The sequence below is a fragment of the Hyperolius riggenbachi genome, chromosome 5, assembly GCF_040937935.1.
Source record: "Hyperolius riggenbachi isolate aHypRig1 chromosome 5, aHypRig1.pri, whole genome shotgun sequence".
Classification (NCBI taxonomy): Eukaryota; Metazoa; Chordata; class Amphibia; order Anura; family Hyperoliidae; genus Hyperolius; species Hyperolius riggenbachi.
The window spans coordinates 342,588,262-342,602,971 of NC_090650.1; the positions used below are offsets into that span (position 1 = coordinate 342,588,262).

A 14,710-nucleotide genomic window follows, 5' to 3' on the forward strand; every position below is an offset into this window, starting at 1 on the left:
ACGCTTGACTAAACTTGGCTGAGGTGGGTGATAATGACCACCTCAGCTGATAATCAAGCATGTGTACTGAGGCTTAAGCTGGCCATACACTAGGCTGATTCCCCGCCGATCGACAGCAGATTCGATCACTGGGATCAAATCTGCTGTCACATCGTTCCCGCTACACGCTAAATTTCGATCTATCCCGTCGATCGCTCCGTGCGGAAAATTACCGTCCATCGCCCGCGGGTAGGGATCGCGTCGCTAGCGGTGTTTGAGTGCCCGACGACCGACGCAATAGAGCCCGCATACATTACCTGTTCCGCCGGCACGACTGCCCCCGGTCACCGCTGCTCCGTCTCCGCTCTGGTCTGGTCTCCGGGTCCGGCATGCTTCACTTCCTCCTGCCCGGCAGGAAGTTTAAACAGTAGAGGGCGCTCTACTGTTTAAACTTCCTGCTGGGCAGGAAGAAGTGAAGCATGCCGGAGACCAGACCAGCACGGAGACGGAGCAGCGGTATCCAGTGGACTCGCGCCGGCGGAGCAGGTAATGTATGCGGGGGGGGGGGGGGGGGGAGCAGCGGCAGCACCACCACCACAGATTGTGAATGGTTTCAGGCTGAAATCTGTTCACAATCTGTTTGCAGTAAAGGTAGCCATACGATCCCTCTCTGATCAGATTCGATCAGAGAGGGATCTATCTGTTGGTCGAATCTGATGGCAAATCGACCAGTGTAAGGCTACCTTAAAGACCCCCAACGTGTAAAGGCAGCCATACACTGGTCAATTGCCACCAGATCGACCAACAGATAGATCCCACTCTTATCTAATCTGATCAGAGAGGGGTCTATTGGTTGCCCGTACACTGCACACAGATTCTGAATCGATTTCAGCAAGAAAACAATTCACAATCTGTGGAGCTGCCGCTGCCCGCCGCTCGCAGCAATACATTACCTCTCCGCCGGCACGAGTCCCAGCTGTTCCTTCTGTCCACGCTGGGCATCTTCTCTTTACTTCCTGTGACCAGCGGAAGTTCAAACATTAGAGAGCGCTCTACTGTTTGAACTTCCCCTGACAGGACAGGACAGGATGTGAAGAGAAGATGGCCAGCCGGAGAAGGGACAGCGGGGATTCGCGATGGCGCAGAGGTAATGTAGTGCTGGGTCGGTCGTCGGCCAATCGAATGCCGCTATCGACGTGCTCCCGACCTGCCGGCAATCGAGAGAAATTTTTCGCCTGGACAGATCGACGGGATCTATTCTAGATGCAAATCAGTCGATCGGTCAGCGTTTGCATTATCGTGCTCATGCGGTGAGAGCCTCTTGAGAGATCGTCAAGGCCGCGATACGCGTGGAGGATCTTCCGCTCGATTCCCCGCTATTGTCCGCTCGCGGGGAACGAGAGGGGAATCGGCCGCAGCGAGATCGGACCTGTCGGATCTTATCAATCGAGCCGCATCAGCGGTTTGATTGATAAGAAACATCGGTACGTGTAGACCCAGCTTTCGTGAATTGTGATGCACAATATATCTTTTGTTGTGTTATCTATTAATGGGACTTATGCATGAAGTGAGTTTTTAGTGTGTTTATTTACACATTGATTTAGTATTTATTCTGTCCACATATTCATTTTTGCATTGGATGTTTTACATCTCAGTGATTGTTAATCATGGTTGTCAGTACCCTCCTTGTGCCTTTGTATAGTTTTTAAGTGTTTTTTAATTATGTAGATTGAGATGAAATCCGCACACTCGCAGGTTTGAAAGTCCAAGGGTTTTTATTTCAGACTCACAGATACAGCAAAAACGGCTTTTTAATTGTGTTTGATGTGTCAAAGATTTTTCTATTGTTCGAGTATTCACTGGCTGCATGTCTTATGTGGATTATTATCCTTATGCAGATGCTCTTTTCTTTTTGGTTTTCTCTGACTCAAGTCTGACTGGAATATCCACATGCTTGTTAAGCTACCCATACACGATTTCCCGGCGATAGACAGCAGATTCGTTCACTGTGATAGAATATGCTGTGAAATCGTTGCACAAACGCTGACCGATCGACCGATTTCCGTCGATCTGTCTGCGCGGAAAATTTTGCTCAATTACCGGCGGAGTGCGTCGATAGCGGCATTTGAATGTCCGACGACCCATCCTAGTGGCAATACATTACCTGTTCCGCCGGCGCGTTTCCCCGCGGTCCCTTCTCCGCACTGGGCTCCGGCTGGCTTCACTTACTTCCTGTCAGGGAAGTTTAAACAGTAGAGCGCCCTCTACTGTTTAAACTTCCCCCGACAGGAAGTAAAGTGAAGCTGAAGCCCAGAGCGGAGTGGGGACAGCGGGGACTCGCGCCGGCCGGATCAGGTAATGTATGCTGGGGCAGCGGCAGCTCCACAGATTGTGAATCGATTTCACTATGAAAATCTGTTTGCAGTGTAGGCAGCCAATAGATCCCACTTTGATCAGATTTGATCACAGAGGGATCTATCTGCTGGTCGATCTAGTGCCAATCGACCAGTGTATGGCTGCCTTTATAGGGTGTGATTCAGACACTACTGTGACCAGAAGATCACCAAGAATACCAGGCAGCTGGTATTGTTTAAAAGGGAACCTGAGGTGTGAAACTTATGGAAGCTGCCATAGTTCCTTTTAAAGAGTAACAGTTGCCTGGCAGCCCTCCTGCTCTTTCTGGCAGGGATGGGTTCACGAGAAATCACGAGCCCGTAAATACTCAAATGAGTAAAATGAGCCGTAATTGGCGCAGTTGTGCGGCTGGATGATAAGGGGTTATTTACCCACAATTCCGCCATCCTGTCTGTTCTCCAAATGGCTTGCAAGCCTCACTATGCGCACTCCCTTCTTCATGCTGGAAGGAGGAAGTGTGCCATGGTGACTGGTGAGGCTTACAACGCGTCCAATAGGACACATGCAAGCTATTTGGAGTGCAGGCAGGACGGCGAAATTGTGGATAAATAGCCCTTTATCATCCAGCCACACAGCTACGGCAATTAAGGCTCATTTTAATTACCAATTCGAGTTCTTATGGACTTGTGATTACTCGTGAGAGCCCCTCCTTGCTTTCTAGTTAGTAAAGACACAGACCTGAAACAAGCATGCAGCTAATCTTGTCAGATGTCTTATCTGCATGCTTGTTCAGGGTCTTTGGCTTAAAGGGGCACTATGGCGAAAAATTGTAAAATTTAAATTATGCGCAAACAAACAAATAAGAAGTACATTTTTCCAGAGTAAAATAAGCCATAAATTACTTTTCTCCTGCCCAAACTGGACACAGTTCCAATCTAAAACCAAGTTTCCCTGTACAGAGTTCTTCTCAGCGATCCAAATCTATCACTTCATAAAATCATTCCCCACACCATCCCCGAGAGACCCCCCTAGATCCACTTTCGAACTCTGGTGCCTACACAAACCCTTGGAGGGAGGGCTAATCTCCTACCTATATTCAGTATTTTCTCAACCCCTCAAACCCTCTAAGCTGCCATCCATGGTAAAATGGGAATCTGATCTACACTCAAACCTTTCCCTAAGGGCTTGTTTCCACTGTTGCGACGCGATTTCGGCCGCATTCCGACGCTTGTAAAAACGCATGCGGATGCGTTTCCACATGCGTTTTTACCCGCGATTTCGCGTGCGATTTCGCATGGCAGGGTGCCATGCGAAATTAACCATGACACTGCCAGGGCAAAATAAAATTGGAAAAGGTGCGAAATCGCACGCGAAATCGCAGGTAAAAACCGCATGCGTTTTTACTATTAAATACATTAGCGGCGATTCACACGGATTCCCGACGCAGGCGAAATCGTTGGCTCTTTTGTGCGTTTTTTTACCGCTGAAAAAAACGCACATCACCAACGCTACAGTGGAAACAGGCCCACCCACTTGCATACCATGTGCGAATCTGCATGCGTTGGACGCATGCAGATTCGCGATAGTGGAAACGAGCCCTCAAGGAATGGACAAAATGCTGCTTGACCCTCTCTAAGGGAAGTGGCTACTATTCACATATCGAAACTAACATCAAAATACTCCATCGAGCTTATCAGGTGCCTGAAAGGGTCCATCAATATGATTCTTCTAAATCCAGTCAATGCTTTAGAAAGTGTGGTAGAACTGGCACTCTAGCCCATACATGGTGGTTCTGCCTAGGGTTGCCACCCGGCCGGTATCTCTCCGGCCCAGCCGTAAAATTGATTAAAAAGCCGCTGCCGGAAAAATGTTTTTACCGGCAATGTATCCAGCCGGTAATTTGGACTGTTCCACAAGAGCAGAGGGGGAGACGCCTGATCTGTTACAATAATACTTCTAAGTAGTGTTGTCCGGATCATGAACGATTCGGATCTTTGATCCGAATCTATTTTATGAGTCGATCATCCGAATCATCAAAATGAGTGATTCGGATCGCAAAAGGGGCGGGGCCAGGAGCGACACGCCCCCTCGCAGCGGGGTCTTGGAAGCAGAGCAGAGATGGATCGCTCTGTTGGAAGGGAGGCAGCCTTGCAGGGACAGGTAGATGAGAGAGAGGGGACATGGGTGCCACTGCCAGATATGTGTAGAGCACACATACTGGCTATAACGTGCTGCTCATTACAGGCTGTCTGTTCTGTAGTGCTGCACAGTGAACACATGGGAAGCTTTTGGCACAGCTCAGTAACTTTGCAGACAGTGTGATTGAAAGGCAATATAATCCTCCTGCACTCGGCACTAAACAGCTGCACTTCACTTCTGGGAATGCTTTCTTTCACTGTGCGACCTTTTCTTTCAAAGTGTACAGATGAACATATAGGTGAAATATATGTAAAGCATATGACTTCAGCATGTGGGTATTACGTGCAAACATTTCTGCTCTCTGCTCGTCCCTCCTCCCATCTCTGTCCACTCCCTGCCCTCTGTCCATCTTCTCCCCTTCTCTGTGTGTCCACTCCCTCCCCTTCTCCTGTCCACAGACCTGTCCTGCTGTTCATTTCACCCCCGAATGCTTCCGGTAGTAAAATGATCCGAGATTCGGATCAAAGATCCGGATCTCTTCAATGATCCGATTCGAATCATCCGGATCATTGAAAAGATCCGAACTTCCCATCTCTACTTCTAAGGCTACAGGCTGTTCTCCCCCTCAGGCTCCCTCCCCCATGGTGCTGTTCCTGTCGATACGTCTAGCGTGCTGCGTGCTCTACGTGAGGTCACTGTGTGGAGACTGAGCAAGCCTGTCAGGAGGGAGTGCTGAGCAGCCTGCGCGGACTGAGAGCGGAGGAGTTCTCTGTCTGTGTAAGCAAAAGTGATGGCAGAGGCAGCCGAGGAGGGGAGCCTGACTCTCTCCATCCCCCCTCCCTCTCCTGGGTTCCCTCCTCTTACGGTGTCCTCCCTGTGTCTGCATTCAGCCTGGTAAGCGGCTCACACTCCTTTATCTCCTGTCCTGACTTTCTTCTTCTTCCCTCTGCCTGGCTATTCATTCCTTCTCTCCTCTCCTCAGCATGGCAGATTTATTGCTGATGCTGCCTGTGTGTAAATTTACACCCTTTCCCTGCTGGTTACTTGTTTTATTTGCTGCAGGACAGCCCCTTGTTTTCCTGTATGGCTATGTGTAGTTTTTTTGTTTTTTTTTTGGTACTACGTCCTTCTGGTTCATTGCTGCTAATGGCATTTAGGACACCTGTAATATCATTAAAAAAAATAATAATAATAACTTACCTGGGGCTTCTACCAGCCCTCTGCAATCACTGTGTGCCCACATCGGGACAAAATGATCCTCGGGTCCCCCGCCGCGGCTCACTTTAGTTTTTTCCGGTCAGGCGTGGCCACTGCGCTTGTGCGTTCCTGGCTGCACACGACCTCACTCCCACTCAGGTCCCCAGGAGTGTCCTGCAGAGGTGCAGTACAAGGTTTTCTCATACTGCGGCGGATGCTCTCGGCTATGTGAGCGGGAGTCAGGAAGCCCGTGGCCAAGGCCGCACAAGCACAGTGGCGGCGCCTGACCGGAAAAACAAAAGTGAGCCACGGCGGGGGACCTGAGGATCGTTTTGTCCCTGTGCAGGCACACGGCGATTGCAGGGGGCTGTTTAGAAGCCCCAGGTAAGTTAATTTTTTTAATGATATTACAGGTGTTCTTTAACAATTACCATATTTACCACATCTACATTCTATATTTTCAGGGGACATTAGCCTTAATGTCGATCTTTGTACGCCGGCCAATACAATATGCACCATCTTCTCCACGCGACCGGCAGCTTCTGCTCACTTTGTAATTCTTGGCAGTCATGCACATGTGTGCCGCAATGCATGCTGGGAGATGTAGTCCATGGATGCAAGTAGAGTGTTGTACTCGCATCCAGGGACCTCATCTCCCAGCATGCATTGTGGCATGCATGTAACTATGCCAGGAATCATAAAAGCTGATAGAACCTGGTGATCAGGTGGAGAAGATGGCACATGTTGTATGGGCTGTAGGTAAGTAATGGTACTCTACCCAGCGGCACACATCATTATGAACCTCCCTTATGTTGTATCCACACCATACAATTTTTTGGCAGATTTACTTGCCAGATCGATTATTTTCGGCTTGTCCGATCTTAAGATCGATTGATTTTCTGAGCATTTACTTCTATGGAAATCGATCAGAAAATCACTCAGAAAATCAATCGATCTTCAGATCGGACATGCTGGAAAAAATCGATCTGGCAGGTAAATCTGCCAAAAAATTGTATGGTGTGGATACAACATTATGGGAAGGTTTGTTTTTAGTAAACACAGTACAGTAAATTCCAGTGCTCCGGTCACTTCAAAGGATACTTGTTATTCTGGGCGGGCTCACTCTTTAAATAACATTGCTACTTATCTAAAGTACATTTGGGCCTGTCCATGATGAAATATGACCATGGGCACTTTCTATTGTATGGTCACAGCCACTTTCCAGTGTGTGGGCATGCATATTTTTTTGCTACGTGTGCATAGGTATCTACATAGCACTGTCACTTAAAAGTTTCTAGAGCTACCCCTGCATATTCATGTCACTGACTGTCCTCATAATCTAATCCTACCATAGTCATAGACTAATGTCCTGCCATATTATTATTATGTATTTATATAACACTGACATCTTCTGCAGCACATTACATAGTACATAGTCCTGTCACTGACTGTCCCCAGAGGGGCTCACAATCTAATCCTACCATAGTCATATGTCTAATGTCCTACCATATTATTATTATGTATTTATATAGCACTGACATCTTCTGCAGCACATTACAGAGTACATAGTCATGTCACTGGCAGTCCTCAGAGGAGCTCACAATCTAATCCTACCATAGTCATATGTCCTACCATATTATTATTATGTATGTATATAGCACTGACATCTTCTGCAGCACATTACAGAGTACATAGTCATGTCACTGACTGTCCTCAGAGGAGCTCACACTCTAATCCTACCATAGTCATAGTCTAATGTCCTACCATATTATTATGTATGTATATAGCACTGACATCTTCTGCAGCACATTACAGAGTACATAGTCATGTCACTGACTGTCCTCAGAGGAGCTCACACTCTAATCCTACCATAGTCGTAGTCTGTCTAATAGTCTGTCTAATAATATGTCTACCATATTATTATCATGTACTGTATTTATATAGCACTGCCATCTTTTGCAGCACTTTACAGAGTACGTAATCATGTCACTGACTGTCCCCAGAGAAGCTCTAATCCTGCCATAGTCATAGTCTAATGTCCTACCTACCATATTATTATAATGTATTTATATAGCACTGACATCTTCGGCAGCACATTACATAGTACATAGCCATGTCACTGACTGTCCTCAGAGGAGCTCACACTCTAATCCTTCCATAATCATAGTCCAATGTCCTACCATGTTATTATGTATTTATATAGCACTGACATCTTCTGTAGCACTTTATGCTGGGCATGCATGGTCAGTTTGTTCCTTATCAATTGAGCCACTGATGGCTCGATTGATAATATCCGACGTGTTCGATCACTGCGGGGATCGATTCCGCGCTCGACACCCGCGGGCGGACAATAGCGGCGAATCGAGCGGAAGATAAGAAGCGTCGGCGGGGATGAGCGGGAATCGATCCGGGTGCACACGGGGACGCGGCGGGAGTCGATCTGGCGGCTAATCGGCCGCCGGATCGACCCGTGTATGCCCAGCATTACAGAGTACATAGTCATGTCACTGACTGTCCTCAGAGGAGCTCACACTCTAACCCTACCATAGTCATAGTCTAATGTCCTACCATATTATTATTATTATGTATTTATATAGCACTGACATCTACTGCAGCACTTTACAGAGTACATAGTCATGTCACTGACTGTCCTCAGAGGAGCTCACACGCTAATCCCACCATAGTCATAGTCTAATGTCCTACCATATTATTATTATATAGTTATATAGCACTGACATCTTCTGCAGCACTTTACAGAGTACATAGTCATGTCACTGACTGTGCTCAGAGGAGCTCACACTCTAATCCTACCATAGTCATAGTCTAATGTCCTACCATATTATTATTATTATGTATTTATATAGCACTGACATCTACTGCAGCACTTTACAGAGTACATAGTCATGTCACTGACTGTCCTCAGAGGAGCTCACACGCTAATCCCACCATAGTCATAGTCTAATGTCCTACCATATTATTATTATATAGTTATATAGCACTGACATCTTCTGCAGCACTTTACAGAGTACATAGTCATGTCACTGACTGTGCTCAGAGGAGCTCACACTCTAATCCTACCATAGTCATAGGCTAATGTCCTACCATATTATTATGTATTTATATAGCACTGACATCTTCTGCAGCACTGTACAGAGTACATAGTCATGTCACTGACTGTCCTCAGAGGAGCTCACACGCTAATCCTACCCCACCCTTTTCTTGCCACCAACAGAGCTTTCTGTTGGTAACATCTGATTGCTACTGAGATTTATTTTTTTTAGTTTTTTTTTTTTTTTTTAATAAAATCACGTATTTTATTTAAATAATTCTCCCACCCTCCCTACCCCTGAAGAGCCAATCAGAGCTGATCACCTCTCATAGGCATTAGCCTATGAGAGGGATCTTCTTGTGGCACGCTCGAGGGGACAGCTCAGTGACAGAGCTGTCCCCCATACAGCGCTGCAGTAGATTGCAGGGCTGTACATGTAAATAAACTATTTTTTAATGTATAACAGCCTGCCGCCTACGATCGTCCCTCCCCTGGTAATCTGGACAATCACGGCCAGCCATTTGCTTCTGCACATACGCGACCCGGCCGCTACTGCACAGGTGCGGAATGCTCCCCGCTGCGGGAGCACTACAGGGGTAGACGCATGACACAGAAGAGCGCGGCCAGCCAGATATTACTGGGGGAGCATATCAAGTGAATGGAGCGGCTGGTGAGGGAACCCAGGCACCTCACAGGGCTGGAGGAAGTTCCCCAGCTAAGTATAAATACACCTATTAAAGGGAACCTTAACTGAGAGGGATATGGATGTTTCCTTTTAAACAATACCAGTTGCTTGGCAGTCCTGCTGATCTCTTTGGCTGCAGTAGTGTCTGAATTACACATCTGAAACAAGCATGCAGCTAATCCAGTCTGACTTCAGTTAGAGCACCTGATCTGCTGCATGCTTGTTCAGGGGCTGAGGCTGAAAGTATTATAGACACAGAATCAGCAGGAGAGTCCGGCAACTGGTATTATTTTAAAAGGAAAAAGCCATATCATTCTCAGTTTAGGTTCCCTTTAATGCTGCCTCTAAGAGACCCAGAGCGAGCCTAATGCTAGGTACATACTATACAATTTTCTGACTTTTTTACTGTCAGATTAACTATTTCCGATCTGATTTCCGATAGATTTTCCATAGAAGTGAACAGAAAATCGATCAGAAATCAGATTGAAACTGTTGGAAATAGTCAGAAAATTGTATAGTGTGTACTTGGCATTAAAGGTCAACAGACCTGAGAGAGGGATAAGGAGGCTGCCATATTGATTTCCTTTTAAACAAAGCCAGTTGCCTGGCTCTCCAGCTGAGCTTTCTGGCATTAGTATGTCTGCATCAAACACACGAAAAAATCAGGCATCTAATCTTGTCAGACTTTTAGTCAGAAAAATCTGATCTGCATGCTTGTTCAGGGGCTATGGCTAGAGGCAGAGAATCAGCAGGACAGCCAGGAAATTTGCATTTGTAAATAAATTATGGCAGCCTCCATATCCCTCTCAGGTCAGTTGTCCTTTAAAAAGTCCGTGACAAACCACTCCCACTTTTAGACCACACCCCTCAGGCCACACCCACAAGCCGGTATTTTTTTACCCTAAAGGTGGCAACCCTAGTTCTGCCCAATATCACGCGATTATTGGGACCAAGTATCGGCCCTCATTAATTCAGTCCTGGAGAAATCCCTCCCCCCCCCCCCGACCCTTTACTTCTTCTATTAGGTCACAAACCTGTAGGCTGGTAATACCCCCAACACAGGCTTGCTCAGCACATAGCCAAGGCCGCCAGAATACATTTAGCCAGACAATGGCTTCAACCAAACCTCTCTATAACTCAAACCAAAGAAATCATTAACAAAATAATGATTAATGAAATGCTATTGTGAACGACTCAACCATTCCATTCACCAACACCTTGCAGCCTTGGCTATCATTAGCCGACACCCAAAACTTGAGACAGTCTGTTTTATCCGATTAGCTAAGGTATTATTAGGTCACTGTTGCCATTCACTAACTTTTATCCATGATTCTGCTCTATTGAAACTGCTTATATGGACATGTCATTTTTGCTTAAACTTTGTACCGCTTATTATTGTAAAATCAGTCCCATCGGGACAAAACTAATATGTTTAATCTGTTACAACCCTTGTTAAACTTTCAATAAAACTCTTTGAAACTAAATTACTTTTCTCCTATGTTTCTGTCACTTACAGTAGGTAGTAGAAATCTGACAGAAGCGACAGGTTTTGGACTAGCCCATCTCCTCATGGGGGATTCTTAGCAAGGCTTTTATTCTATACAAAGATATTCCTTAACCTCCTTGGCGGTTTATTTTTTCTGCAAAAATTGCAGAAATCCAATTTTTAAATTTTTTTTTTTTATGTTTCATGTAAAGCTACCAGAGTGGTAGCTACATGAAACTCCACTAGAGGGCGCATGTGTCCCTCTAGTTCGATCGTCGCCGGCAACAATAGCAAACAGGGGAACGCGTATATAACGCGCTCCCCTGTTTGGCTTCTTCTGTCGCCATGGCGACGATCGGAATGACGTCATGGACGTCAGCCGACGTCCTGACGTCAGACGTCTCCGATCCAGCCCATAGCGCTGCCCGGAACTCATTGGTCCGGGCAGCGCAGGGCTCTGGCGGGGGGGGGGGGGGGCCCTCTTGCGCCGCTGCATGCGGGCGATCGCCACAGAGCGGCGGCGATCAAGCTGAACGCGCGGCTAGCAAAGTGCTAGCTGCGCGTACAGCACTTTACAGGATGAAAATCGCCCAACCAGGGGCTGAGATCTCCTCCTGCACGGCATAGCCCGAGCTCAGCTCGGGCTTGCTGCCAGGGAGGTTAAAAAGGATTTAAACAATGATGCTGGCCAGCTTCCCTGCTCGCTACAGTTTTGGCAGTTGGACAGAGCAACTGCCATTCATTGAGGGCCTATTCACACTTAAACGCAAAACGCCGGCGGTGATTTTTCCGCGATCGTGTTTAGCGCTTCTATAGCACTGAAACGCGATTGCCGGGAAATTGCCTAAAACCGGTGCAGGCAACGTGTTTGGGCGATTTGCGGCGATTACTACAAATCGGCCAAGTAAGAACGGGCCCATAGGGTTTTATTACACTAGCGCTTTCAAAAGCGCTAGTGTTTGAGCATTTTGCCGATATCACCGGCAAACCGCTCAAGTGTGAATTGGCCCTAAGTGCTTTTAAAAATAAATCCCTGAGAATCCCCCATGAAGAGATAGACTAGTCCAAAACCTGTCGGCTCTGTCGGATTTCTACTACCTACTGTAAGTGACCGCAACATAGGAACATTTATGGCTCATTTTACTCTGGAAGAAACGTACTTCTTGTTTGCTGGCACATATCTTAACCACTTCACCACTGAGGGGTTTTACCCCCTGACCACCAGAGCAATTTTCACCTTTCAGCGCTCCTTCCACTCATTCGTCTATAACTTTATTATTACTTATCGCAATGAAATGAGCTATATCTTGTTTTTTCCGCCACCAATTAGGCTTTCTTTAGGTGGGACATTATGCCAAGAATTATTTTATTCTAAATGTGTTTTAATGGGAAAATAGGAAAAATGTGGGGAAAAAAATATTTTTCAGTTTTCGGCCATTATAGTTTTTAAATAATGCATGCTACTGTAATTAAAACTCATGAAATGTATTTGCCCTTTTGTCCCGGTTATAAAACCGTTTAAACTATGTCCCTATCACAATGTTTGGCGCCAATATTTTATTTGGAAATAAAGGTGCATTTTTTTCAGTTTTGCGGCCATCCCTAATTACAAGCCCATAGTTTATAAAGTAACAGTGTTGTACCCTCCTGACATAAATATTTAAAAAGTTCAGTCCCTAAGGTAACTATTTATGTATTTTTTTTATTGTACATTTAATTTTTTTTTAATTAAAAAAAAAAAAAAAAATTGGGAGTGTGGGAGGTAATGAGTTCATTTTTTGTGTAAAAGTAATTTATTTGTATGTGAAGAATGTGTAGGGTGTAGTTTTACTATTTGGCCACAAGATGGCCACAGTAACTTTTTGTTTTAATGCGACCTCCAAGCGTCCTTCCGGAAGCTGGGAGGAAGTACTTGGAGGCTGGGTAAGTGTGTATCTTTTCACAATGATCGCGCTGCTCATCGGAGAGCAGCAGATCATTGCGGGGCTTAGATCAACGAAAGGGAATGGATTTTCCCGTTCATTGATCTCCGGGCGAGCGGGCGGCGGCGTGTTTACTAGCGGCGGGCGGCGTGTTTACGAGCGGGAGCGCGGGCAGCACGGAAAGTACGGATTTCTCCGTCCCTGGGGGTTAAAGGATGGAAAAAGGGATGGAGAAATCCGTACGGGCGGGGGTAAAGTGGTTAAATTTTACATTTTTCGCCATAGTGTCCTTGTGAAGTAATAAGGATCAGCAGGACAGCCAGGCAATGATCATTGTTCATAAAAGGAAATAAATATATCAGCCTCCATATCCCTTTCACCTTGGGTTCCCAATGCAGAAGCTGCTTTGTAGGAAGGATAAAATGACTCCCAAGGAAATAGGGGTCAAGTCTTAAACCACCTTAGCTTTCAAAATCTGTAGAGCTTAACCTTTAAACGACTGTGTCAGGCCAACTGGCGTGGATGCGGTGGCTCCCCCAGGACCGCCTAACGACAATTGTCGTCAAGTCCTGGGGGCGTGTTTTTCAGGAGATCGTGCGCGCGCATCACCGCTTGAATGGTCATCAGACTCGCCTCTAGGAGACCGCCGTCTATTTACACTGTACAGCGCAGCGATCTACGGCAGCGCTGTCCCCCTGGGAGGCACAGAAGCGATCAGCTGTCATATTCTGAAGCCTATGACAGCCGATCGCTGCAGCACCAATCAGAGCCCACCAACAGAAAGCTCTGTTGGTGGTCAGAAAATGGGGGGAGGGGGGTGGAATCACTTGTGTGCTAAGTTGTAGGGCCCTGCAGTCAGCCCTTAAAGCTCAGAGGCTTAAATTGTAAAACATAGCCTGGTTACTAGGGGGGGAGTAAGGGCTCGTTCCCACTATCGCGAATCTGCATGCGTCCAACGCATGCAGATCCGCACATGTAATGCAAGTGGATAGGCCTATTTCCACTGTAGCGTTGTTGAGGTGCGTTTTTTTCAGCGGTAAAAAAACGCACAAAAGAGCCAACGATTTCGCCTGCGTCGGGAATCCGTGCGAATCGCCGCTAATGTATTTAATAGTAAAAACGCATGCGTTTGTTACATGCGTTTTTACCCGCGATTTCGCGTGCGATTTCGCACCTTTTTCAATTTTATTTAGCCCTGGCAGTGTCATGGTTAATTTCACATGGCACCCTGCCATGCGAAATCGCATGCGAAATCGCGGGTTAAAACGCATGCGGAAACGCATCCGCATGCGTTTTTACAAGCGTCGGAATGCGGCCGAAATCGCGTCGCAACAGTGGGAACGAGCCCTAAACCTACGGTTCTCAAGTGGTTTTAAAGCTCTTGTAGTGTGAACAAGCTCTAAAGCGTAGATGCGGCGGCGAGGTTCCTTCTCAATCGAGCCGCTGATGTGGCTCGATTGATAAGATCCGACAGGTCGGATCTTGCTGCCGCCGATTCCCTGCTTGTTCCCCGCGAGGGGACAATGGCAGGGAATCGAGTGGAAGATAAGCGGCGCGGGGACGAGCGGGTATCGAATCCGGGGGACGCGGAAGAGGGATCCGGCGGCTAATCGAGCCGCCGGATCTATGCGTGTAGATGTGGCTTAATGGCTCAGCCACACTATAAGATTTTCCGAGCGCTTGTAATTGATTGGCGCTTTCTGAGCGCTTTTTTAAAAAAATCGCTCCCGCAAAGATTACCACGATTGCAGCAATTTTTACTGCGATTTTAATGAAAGTGAATGAGTGATTTTTTTTTTTTTAAGTGCTCAGAAAGCGCTAATCAATCACAAGTACCCGAAAAGCGCTTATAGTGTGGCTGAGCCCTAACATTTTGAAAAGTTAAAAAATACACACTT

At 46.6% G+C, this 14,710-nt stretch overlaps 1 pseudogene; it reads left to right on the plus strand.

Annotated features, from left to right (window-relative positions):
• Positions 1 to 5,297: 5,297 nt before the first annotated feature.
• LOC137519419 (transcription factor Sox-17-alpha-like) overlaps positions 5,298 to 14,710 on the plus strand; it is a 60,419-nt pseudogene continuing 51,006 nt past the window's right edge.